General features: G+C 39.0%; 1 long non-coding RNA gene across 1 annotated transcript in view; it reads right to left on the minus strand.

Moving 5' to 3' along the window:
• Positions 1–11,303, minus strand: part of LOC116183305 (uncharacterized) — a 49,547-nt gene extending 38,244 nt beyond the window's left edge. The window contains exons 1-2 of the long non-coding RNA XR_004147905.1: positions 11,284–11,303; positions 10,936–11,074 (exon numbers count right to left, since the gene is read on the minus strand). This is a non-coding gene — a long non-coding RNA (uncharacterized LOC116183305). The remainder of the gene's footprint in view (positions 1–10,935; positions 11,075–11,283) is intronic.
• Between the last annotated feature and the right edge of the window lie 355 nt (positions 11,304–11,658).

The following is an 11,658-nucleotide window of genomic DNA, read 5'->3' on the forward strand; positions in this document are numbered from 1 at the left end:
AACATTCATATTAAAAAGAAGAAAAAAATCCAAAGTAAGAAACAGCTTGCCATTTAACTTCCTATTTCAAAATTCTTGTCTCCATGAGAGAAACTAATTTTCCTGCACATTTTCTTTGGCAGAAAAATAAAATATTTCTGATTCATATTCCACACATGTTAAACTGTGATTGCTAGTATTGTTCATTGTAGAATTACAGACTGCTTTTAATACTTAATGTGATTTAACAGTCTTGACCTAAGCATGCTCCTTTCTGTGAAATACATTAGCATTGAACTGATTTAGAGTAAAAAGGTTTAGTGTTGTGCTTTTTTTGAACTAATGTATCTGGGGATTTTTTGTTTCTTTGTGAAACAATAATTAATAGAAATAGCAATAACAAAAACAAACTAAAAAAGCCAAACAGAAACCCCACCAGAACAACTAAAAGTAATCAAAACAACTGAAATTTACACACTGATTCATGTCAGGAGGTTTACCTCAGAGATAACCAGCTTTTCATTATTTCAGATGGATTCCAAGATGGAATAGTGTAGAACTGGAATCTTTGGTGGTATGACCCAGACTTTCACTTACTTCTATTCTCTTATAAATTTCTACAGTTGATTAAAGTAAATTTCAGGCTTCCCAAACATTTCCATTAAAGTTTCTTTGTGTTCATGTAATGTTCTTTATGCAAATGCCAAACCTCAAAGTATATTCTGAATCAGCTGGTTCAGGCAGCTTTTAAACATTTCTTTGGGCTCAGGTCTATGAAGTCCCCAGCACTTATCTGCAGCTCACTCTAAGGCTGCATTAACCAGATGTTGTGGGCAGCACAAGATTGAATAGTCAAGCCTATATTTCTGGTACAGCAGTGGAATGAAAGGCATGGTTAAAACCCCAAATGGTTAAAACCCATTTCAGGAAGTTACGGGGCTATTTTGGGCAAAAAGACAAGAAAATTCTATAACACCAGCCTATTTTACAAAGTCCCATTAGATCACTTAGAAAACTTTTTGGCTCCTAAGAACAAACCCTCGGAAAAGAATCTCAATTACCTTCAGATGCACATGAGTAACTCATTGGTTCCAATAAGTACCAAGCCTGTGCACGTGCTTTTTGAGCATTTATGAATGTACCAGGCTGAGATGGTGGCAGATTTACATGCTGGATGCAGTTCTGCTTTTTGGTAGAAGGTGAAGGAAGATGAACACCTCCCACTTCGGAAACAACAGCTATTCCACGAGCACAGGAACAGATTTTCTCAAGGTGCATTCTGGTGGAGAGGAGGAAACCTCAGATCTGCAGCACTCCTAGTTTTCTATAAGACAATATACATTCATTGCAACCTTTAAATCAGTGGCAGAGCAGCTTTGTTTTGCCTGAATGATGAATGAAGATTGTTATTTCTAAATCACATGTTAAGAGAGTGAAAGTGTTATACACTTTCTTGAGGTTTGAATATATTTCTGGACTGAGATCTTAAAGGCACTGGCAATGCCAGAAAAAATTAAAGAGAGAAAAAAATAGAAAACATTTTGAATATTTTATCATCCTAGCTCAAGAGAAATTGACTCTTTGTTATTACTTAAATATTTGAAAAATGTTAATTAAATATTTAATATTTGAATATAATGATGTATTGTAAGAACTTAATAATGAAATTCCCACTGGTGTTTTACATTAAATCTGGTTAATTTTCCCCAAGATTTCTATGCAGGTCTGCTGGCATGATGCAGATGGATTTTAAGTCTAATCAGAAAAAAATAAAAGGGTCAGCAATTGCTACAGTAAAACTTAAAAGTAGGAAGAACTTATTTCTAAGTTCTAATGTTATGTCAAGGCTACTAAATAAATCAGATCCAGGGAATATTCCTGGCCTGAAGGCCAGTCTGACTGCATCTGCAGTATTTGGCCTTGGCACTTTCTACCACCCCACCTTTGTCCTTTGCACCGTGCAACGATGTCCCTAAGATATAGACACAATTTGAGTGGGCTTTTGTTTTTGTTTTTGTTTTGTTGATTTTTTTTTCATCCAGTATGCCTGAAATAATGCTCACCAAAACGGTGCTTTGATCATGTGAGTCTGATCTATATGTTTCATGAGCACACAGAGATGTTGTAGGGTGCAGAGTCTGCTCAATCCCAAAGGTCTGTCCTGGCAAGAAGTATTTAAATGTGGCTCAGGCTTTTCTGTATTCCCTCTTGAAACTGATTTCTGCTCTCTGCTTTCCCAGTGCCAGGAGTAAGCATTGCCTTAGAGAGCACCATGTAGCACAGGTCAAAACAACCAGGGAACATACTCAAAGTCGGGCAGCACGGATGCTCAGAAGTCAGTGCCCAAACACACTCCCTGGACAAATTTTATTTAGCAACAGAAACAAAGGCCAAATGTCTAAAGGAGCTTTACCACACCCACAAGAACTGTGGGTTGTGATAAAGGTCAAAATACCATTTATGGAAGCACATTTGGCTTTTTCAGCAATTTTGTTAGAGTTACAGCCCAGCTCTAAGGAACACACAACCAGCTGTTTGTGAAGGAAGCCCATGTGCCCTGGGGTGAGGAGAAGGAAAGGGCCACCCAGCCAGGACACCTTCCTGGCATTGTCCTGCTCTGCTCCAACACAGCTTCTGCCACAACTTCTCCACCAGCAAATGCAGGTGATGATCCGTTCTAAGGGGTTGGAGAAGGGGTTGGGACTGTTTCATGATACAAAGAATAACATGATAGAAAAGGAGGCACTAGGAGTTCTGAACATTAAAATGGTATTTGTGACCAGTGACAAAATTAAAATAGATTGTAGTTTGCTTTCTGCAAGAGCTGTAACTAGGATTCTATTTGATTTTTTGTTCATGTATGGAGCAATATTTTACCTCTTGAGGAAGGGGCAAGAAGGTGCATTTTCCATTTTTATACTCATATATCTGTATCTATCACATAACATTCACACTTTGTTTCTTTTTTGAATACCAGGTCAGCCAGTAATGCTAAACCTAAAAAAGCATTTTTTTTTTCTTTTTTGTTAGATTTCTTTAGTGTAAAATGCCTGCATAGTCACCAATTAGTGTTGAAACATCAGGAGAAAGGTTTTAAAATCTCAGGTAGGAAGAGAGATCAACAAAAGAAAATGATCCAGGGCCATCCTCAGCGCTGATTCTGACTGTGTGACTTAAAGCATATCACACTGGTTAACAGTTTTGAAAGGTATTTAAACTGATAGCTCCAATCAAAAGCAGTAACTTCAAAATAAATTTTTAAAATAGAAAAAATTTAGGACTTTCACTGAACTAAACTTAGATCTTAAATCCAAATATGAGTTCTAAAATGCCCTGAGTTTTTTCCATATTAACTCAGGTTAGTATGAGTTATGCTACTGCAAAAAAGGAAGATTTTCACAAAAAAATTCTATACGTTGTGGTTATATCCACAGTTATTCCCTAAAATTAGGGGAATTCCTCGCAATAAATAACACCTATAAAGTAATAGAAAGGCAGAAACTTCTTAAAATAAGTCAGAGGTGAATTGTATGGAGTACTGTTAAAGTATAATGGTAGGAGTCCTCTGTTCCATTTTTTCAGCTTAAAAATGAATAATGAAAAAACTATTATATTGACAATATGTAACACTTAAAGCAGATGTGATACATTTTCACTGTGGTCAGAGAATGGTCTACAGGTAGATTGGCTAAAAGTATATCTTTGCTTACTATTATATCTTTTCTTTTAGTTTAGTGATATATTTTCTTCCAAACATTTATAAATAAGTTTGTTCTGTCAGGTTTTTAGGATTTTTCTGAGAAGTCTGAGGCGTGGTACAGCAGTTTTATCCCCCTAAACTGAAGGGAGCTGAAGAGGTACAACAATTTTCTCCTGAATGTGGATTAGGTGGCACCTTCTGTGTAATTTCCTTCTTGTCTGTCTCACTGAAGTGGTTTGACCGTCACATTTTCTCTAAATGGGACTCCAAATTCTGGGCTGCCTGAGCTTTTTCCATGGAAGGACTAAGGTCTATGGGGGCACCACAAATGTTGCAAAATACCCTTTCTTGGAGCTTCCACCACAATGCAGCTAGGGGGATTCGGACACACCACTTCTGATGGTCGAGTGGGAGGAAAGAGGACCTGAAGATTTGTGAAGTCAGAACAAGCTGCTGCAGGCAAAGTTGTTCCCTCTTTCTACCTCAATGATCTGCAATTTCCGAGAAACTTCCCACCACCCCACGAGCTGAAAAATGAACCACACTGGGCTCTTTGGGCAGCCACAGTGCCATGTCTGGACCCTGAACACTTGGGCTGCCCCTTGATGCACCTCCAGCATATTCAGCCAACTCAAAGGCGGCTGGAGGGAGACACGCACAGCAGCTGATGGGATATATCCAGCTTTAGCCCATTTCTCATCCCAGACTGCCCCAGCTGATGAGAGGCTGTTGAGGTGAGCCACACACATCACTTTCGTCCCAGCTACCTCCCTCCAGCAGGTTTATCCATAATGTTCAGGGGCTTTCTTCAAAGAAATTGTTGCCAAAGCTCTTTCCATCATTCAAACAACTCATCAGATAATGCCTGACTCATAACATATCCAACCCATTAATTTTGCTTTTAAGTGGTGTGACCATCTCTAAGAGTACACGGACTGCTCTGTCTCACAATTAAATGGTAAGACAACCTAATAGGGCTGCATTTTCAAAGTGTAACTTTGGCTTTTTGTTTAAAAGAACAACACAAAGCCTTTTAGCTGTTCAAACTTGTCGCCTTTCATGACTGTGTTCTCTAATCCTCCTGTTATGAATGAGCAAACAGGAGAACTAGATCTAAATTCTTTCTAACTCTTGTTATTTTATATACCTTTAATTTCTCCCCATTAAAACTTGAGAGACAACCTTTTTACTGTCCTTTTTCAGGTGGAAGGTAATGCAAGTCTCAGAACATCTTGGGAGGATCAGGGGTCATACATGTACAAAGTTCACTAAGAAATGCATAGTAGGACACATTCTGACAATACAGTGAGAAATTTTTGAAACTTTGTTGAGCTAAAGCAGAAAAAGCCCTCCACCTCATTGGTCTCAGCCACAGGACAGCCATTCCAAAACCTGTTGCCCTTTAACAACTTATTTTGTTCTGGGACAACATCCATATTTCATTAACTCCTATTTGTCATTTCCATTGTCTGCACATTAGGATACACTGTACACCACAAAATATCTCTTTGTTGAGAAGCAGCTCAATTATTGCACTATGATACTGACAGTGTGGCACATTTCATGGCACATTTTTTCAATACTTAGACTTAGGTAATATTTAAAATTTCTACTTTGCTGATATTGAATCTTCCCATTCCAGAAGGTTGAAAATTACCAGAGGAATCATATTTACAAGTCTGACTTTCTACAACCACATTTTAAACAACAGTGTTAATTTTATTTATTTCTCTATGTTTTCCTGTATAACTCAAATTGTGATCAAGAGAACCAAACTTTTAATATGAGCATTCATTAACATTCTTTAGTATCTAAAGCCATCATTTTTTACACATTTTACAGTGATTTACTTCAGGGAATAATGCAAAATTACATGCAGAAGAAAATGCTGTTTTTTAATATTCCTTTAATTTCAGAGTTTTACTGAGGTTTCTGGTTCTGTGTGTTACAAGATCTACAACAGTGACAATACTAAAATATTTTCAAATTCCCTAGTTACATTCAGATTTTTACCAGTTTACAAAAGGTTCCTCAGAGTGAAATCTAAGAAAGTACTTCAAAAGAGTAAAATAAAATAAAATACATTCTGGCTGGCCGTTGTTATCCAGATAACAAAGAAACAACATTGTTTGGACAGGCCAGTGGGTAAAAGTAACTGAATTTCTGGGGCAGATTAAGTGCTTAATACAATACATGATCTGTATCAGCTTTAATTTGTAGAAAACATATAATGAATCCAAAATAATTTTAAAGTAAATATATTAGAAAGCTTATGGAGATTGTCAAAAAGCTTTTTTTTAAATTAAAGACTGCATAGCTACTCTTGCTTCCAAACATCACATGAAATATTTTCCTACTTCAAGGACACAAAAAATTGAAAGTAAAAATGTTCTTTATGGAATAAAACACAATGAATTCTGCAAAGACCTAGAGACTGTGCCACTTGAGGAAAAAATGAGTACAGAGGTTACAGTTTTATTGTTAGTTTGCATAGAACTGTATTTTACTTAAGTCAAAATTCAACTTTGTGCAGTGAGGGAGACCTAAAGAAAAGCAGCCCATTTAATGTGCACACTAACAGCATCCATAGAAGAGAAAGAAAAAGACTGAGGATGAAAGAGCACTCTGCAAGATGTGTGGCACTTGGGGAGACTGCACTGTTCCTGGGGAGAGGGTGACACCTCTGCCAGCCTTTGCTTCAAAGAATTGACTAGGACTGGCCTCTGCTAGGAGCCCTCAGATGTCCTGTCAGAAACCTCCCCTTGCCCTTCCAGGTGGGGCAGGTGCCTCCCATGGCCTTTGTGCTGTCTTCCCTCTCTGTGGAACAGGCAGATGTGGTGGTGCTTCTATTTTCTCAGCTCAGAGCTAGGGGCAGGACCCACATGTCTGGCCAATTAGTATTTTTGCCTCCTCTTGGGCTTCACGCTGTTCTGGTTGGACTCAGAATTTAGGAAAACTGGTGGAACTGGGGCAGGTGGTCTGCATCCTAACTGGAAGACAAACGCTGCCAAACAATAGCATCCATGCATGGAACTGCCTGGGCAGAATTGCTACCAACCAGGTTAGCCAACCTTTGCTGTAGAGGGAAATCTGAATCATCTTTCCAGGTTCTACATTTATAGAGGAAATGGGAAATTATTCCAACTGACATGTAGAAAAATTGAAGCTCTAACTTCAAAAAAATGCCAGCCAACCCAAAAAGCACCAAGGAAAATAATATCAACAAGCTGGTTCACAAAACATAAATGTAGCAATTTCAAACAGGAAACACTAACAAATTTGAGTTAGTACAATCAGAATCACCACCAGCAATCAATATTGATATGTCACAGCTCTTTCCACATGACAACATTGTGTGTTTGGCTTAAACTGTAATTGCTCTCATATGAGGAAACTCAAAGTAAGGATGAATGACATTATGAAATCTGCAGAATGCTTTCAAGACATGCCAAATGGATCAATGTCATAAGAAGGGATTGATTTAGACAAAAAGATTAACACCCAGAACTATGAAGCACTGTATTTCATATCCAAATAAAGAAATGGAAGATTTAGTAAAGCAAATAACTGCAGAAATCAACACCTACTGACGAAGTTAAGATATACAAGCAAAGATAATTGATATGAGCAAAATTTTATATTTAGATTCAATTAGCCAGTTAAATAAATGCAGCACAGACATCACTGTCAAACTAGGACACCTTCTTTTATTGCTCTTGTTTGGCTTGTTTGTCACTATTAAGACAAAGTGCAGATAAGCACAACACAAGTATCACATGATTTGATATTACACCAGGAGAATCACAGATAACATAGAGCTCATGTGCTTGACAATTTGGGGTACACACAAGTACAGATGAAGATATTGGCCAAGGTTGCAAAAAATAATCAACTATATATTTGGCAAAGAAATGGTCTGCTGCTAGCATCACACACCTCACCCTTAAAGAAGAATCCTCACAGATCTTAACTCCAGCTTAAGTCCAAATGCATGAATCTTGAAATATTGAAGGGCTCTCAAAATATGAAATGAATTTTAGTGTCATAACAGGCAACAAATACACTTACTGGAGTAAACTGCATTTGTTCATCGAAAGTTTGTATCTTGAGAACTAAACTACAGATTTTCAACTTGATTAGCATTTCTATTTGGATATATGGACGTGAAGGCTGGAAATGCAACAGAGATAAAAGCACGTGTCTGTACACTTCTGAAGGCAAATAGACATTTAAGGGAACAAAACCATGGCAAGCATAAGGATGAATCTGTTGGCTTAAGAGAAAATTTATAGGATATACATGAAGAATGAATATAGAACATCTGCTAGGAGAGGGATATACAGGGGAGCAGGGCCAGAAAACATTACTCAACACAAGGAAAATTCATGGGACTTCATAACAAAAAGGACAGAGATCAGCCAGAAACAGACTGGACTAGCAGGGGCCGTGCTCATGCCTGTAGCACATCTAAAAAGAAAGGTTCACCTTTGATGTAGGCTTAGATGAACTCTGACTGGACTCTAGTACTTCAAAAATGCTTGCTTGTACATTTGTTTCTAAATGAGAGGAAGAATAAAAGGGCTTTGATAGGGCAGTGGCTGTAATTGTGGTTCTTATAACTTTACTGACCAGTGCTGTGAACTCCTCCCTCTATGTTAATCCACAGCCAGGAATAACTACAGGTACCAACCCCTCCAGTCACCAAGAACTGCAGCTCTCCCCTTTGTCCAACCCTTTATGTGTAGCTCTAGCCCATGCTGTTCACATCTGAAATATCATACCCAGGAGTAGGTGGTGGGAAAGCCCATCTTTGCTCCCTTCCTCAGAAGAAATGGGAAGGCCCATGAGTGAGCAATAAGCCAAACAACTGTATCACTCATGAACCACACTGCTGGGAAGCCATAGTTCCTCCCAGTGCACCAGAAAACTTGCATAGAAATTGTCACTGGTTGATTTTCCAATGAGAAATTTTCCAAGCAAAAATCAATCTGACAAACCTTGAGGCTGTTCTTGCAGAACTTGTATTATGCAGTATAGGAAGAATGAGGATATTCATTTAAATCCTCTTTGGAAAAGCAGCTTCAGTTCTACTTCTTCAGAGGATAATGGAAGGAACAAACTCTCACTGTCTTATGGAAAAAGTCCCCAGGCTGTGCTTCTTCTGTGAACTGGACACTGCTGCCCAGAGGAGTCCTAAATTTGTGGATTTGACCTCAGCATCTTTCTAACTTCACCATAATATGTCAGTGTGATTACATAAAACATATCCTGGAGCTCCCCAAGGCAACACAAATGACAAACCTACTCTAGTCTTCCTATTTGGAAGAGTGTGATTGCATCAGATGAAGCAATTTGATATTCTAACTAATTTCTAAAATTATGCCTGGAGACAGGATTTTTGAGTGACTACTCTCTCATTTACATGAAAATTCAGGATAACAAAAATAAAATGGGGTTGTAAAACATGCTAACAGTTTAGTTCATCCCTAAGAGAGAAACTTGCCAGTATGATTGCAAAAGAATAACCTGCCATAATTTGTCTTTAAGGATCTACACCCTTGTTGTGGTCTGAAAACTAAGGCAACCAGGACAAAACTAAGGCATTTGTCAGTTTGAAAGGGTCTCCCCTCAATACAATCAAGAAAAAGCCTCTCTCTGAGGGTACTTTTCAGATTCCTGCCCATGTTCTTCACATACTAACCTGGGATTATTACTTGTACGTTTATACATCGAGGGACCAAGTAAATATGTCTACTATCTTATTTTTACTGTGACTGACCTCCAAACAGAACAGGAAATCTCTTTGTAAGCAAATTCCCATAACCAGTCCCCTTGCTGTTTAGTCTGCATTGGATTTAGCAGTGACTTGCTTGCTTCTTTGATTGGCAACCATAGTACTATAAAAACAAATGTACAGAGCTAATCTCACCAGAAAAGCCTCCCAATCTGCAGACTCTTTCAGCTTTATTTGGACTGAAACTTGATGATAGCTCCACTAGACAGGAAACACTCACCCCTCCTTTCTAATATGGCACTACCAGGAGGACGCATTTTCTCACAGACCAAGTAGCAGAGCTGAGAGCAGGGGAGAGAGCAGGAACACCAGAGACCTCCTGTAATACGTCTCAAATTCAAGCTGTTGTAAGACAGCAGAAGCTGACAACACTATTTATTTAACCTGCATTTAATTCTTTAATTGAGAAAAAGCATGGTTTATTCCATGCTTGAAACTGGGTGAGATATGGAGAAAGCAAAAGCATCCCAGGCATTTTAAGCCCACCACAAAGTAGAAGCTGGAAGGAGCAGACACTTGAACAGCAAACCATTTATTTTGTTTTCTCACCAGATATAACACACTGCTTGTTAATAATGCTTTGCAATCCTATATCACTAGGAAGCCCCTCCAGGTGGTTAGAACTCTGCCTTTGGTGCAGTAAGAATTCACAGATATGCAGAAGGGCTCAATCTGTACAGCTCAATATGTACAGCACTCAACACTGACAGAAAATCTTAAGATAAACATACATGTGACAGAAAAGGAGTTGGAGGCATTATCCTGCTTTTCTCTAGTGTGTCTACCAAGTCGTGGTATTTATATGATGTGACCACATATTGAAAAGTCAAAGAAACGAAATATTTATTTTTGAGACCAAATAAGAGATGCCACCTGGTTAAACTATCACTAAACAAAGGAGCCACCAGCAGGTGTGAAGTGCAAGTCTTGTCCTTCTTACACTTGCATCATGTGCATTTGACACTGATGTCAAAGTCAAACCTCACCAGCCATCCCAGCCAACTGCTCCAGTTCCTTAGAATCTTAAAATAACCTGAGCTGGAAGGGACCCATGTGGACCATTGAATTCCAATCCTTGGCCCTGCACAGGACACCCCAAGAGTCACACCATGTGCCTGAGACCATTGTCCAAATGCATCTTGAACTCTGTCAGACTGGTGCTGTGACCACTACCCTGGGAAACCTGTTCTAGATCAACCACCCTCTGGTCCAAACATAACCTCTGCTACATACATAACATTGGGATGTCTGTTGGAAAATTGTGGATTTGCCTCCTCCTGCTACCAGTACAACCATGGTTAAAGAATACATCTAAGAACTGGAAACTATACAGGCAAGTATGTGTGTGTGTGTGCACAATTAATCCAAGTCTGCATGGCCATAGAAAAAAAATTCTTCTACTCTTTCTTCACCAAAATAAAAAATGGACCACTGACAGATTTGAAATTATGTAGCCACCTACCTGTGCACGAGAACTTGAATCCAAAAGAGTCCTAGCCCTTTGAGAAAGGCAAATCACAGCTCCATACCTGAGTCATTTGTACTCCATCTGGGCCTGTTAAATGCTGGTGCCCAACTATACCCAGGCTGAGGTCTCTTTCCTAAAAGCCCAACAGGAAGGACACAAATAAAACTTGTGTGAGATTCTCTGGCTTTTTTTAACTGAAGAAGTGGAGGTGGCCACTTACTGTGAAGCAACAAGGTGCTAAATCCAGGAAACACAAGGAAAGCCATCAGCTCGTCCTTCTCCCTCCTAACCCCAGCTATATTCTGACTTTTTATCTCACCTTCCTTCTGCTGACTCTCTTACCTGCTCCATTTGGCACTTGCTTTATTGTTGAACTCCAAGATCTCATTTGACAGGGTGAGAAGCAGGAAGACGTAAATGCCTCCATCCCATTCACCTGACTCCTATTACTCCGGAGAACATTTCCACACCTGTTTTCAGATTATTAAAAAGACACTTGAAGAAGTATCTTGCTGGCAAAAAAGTAGCTATCTCACTTTGGTCTGCACCTTCCTTTGGTGCAGGGTGCCCACATTAGCTACTTCTTGTGGACATCAGCTCCTGTGCAAGATGGTCACAGGCTGATTTTACAGATCAGCCACTGAACTTCTTCTCTGAAAAAGAAAGAAAAAAGGTTAGGCTTCTTAGTTTTCTGGGATGCCTGAAGAAAGTCTTTGC

The sequence above is a fragment of the Lonchura striata genome, chromosome 1 (genome assembly GCF_046129695.1).
Source record: "Lonchura striata isolate bLonStr1 chromosome 1, bLonStr1.mat, whole genome shotgun sequence".
Taxonomy (NCBI): Eukaryota; Metazoa; Chordata; class Aves; order Passeriformes; family Estrildidae; genus Lonchura; species Lonchura striata.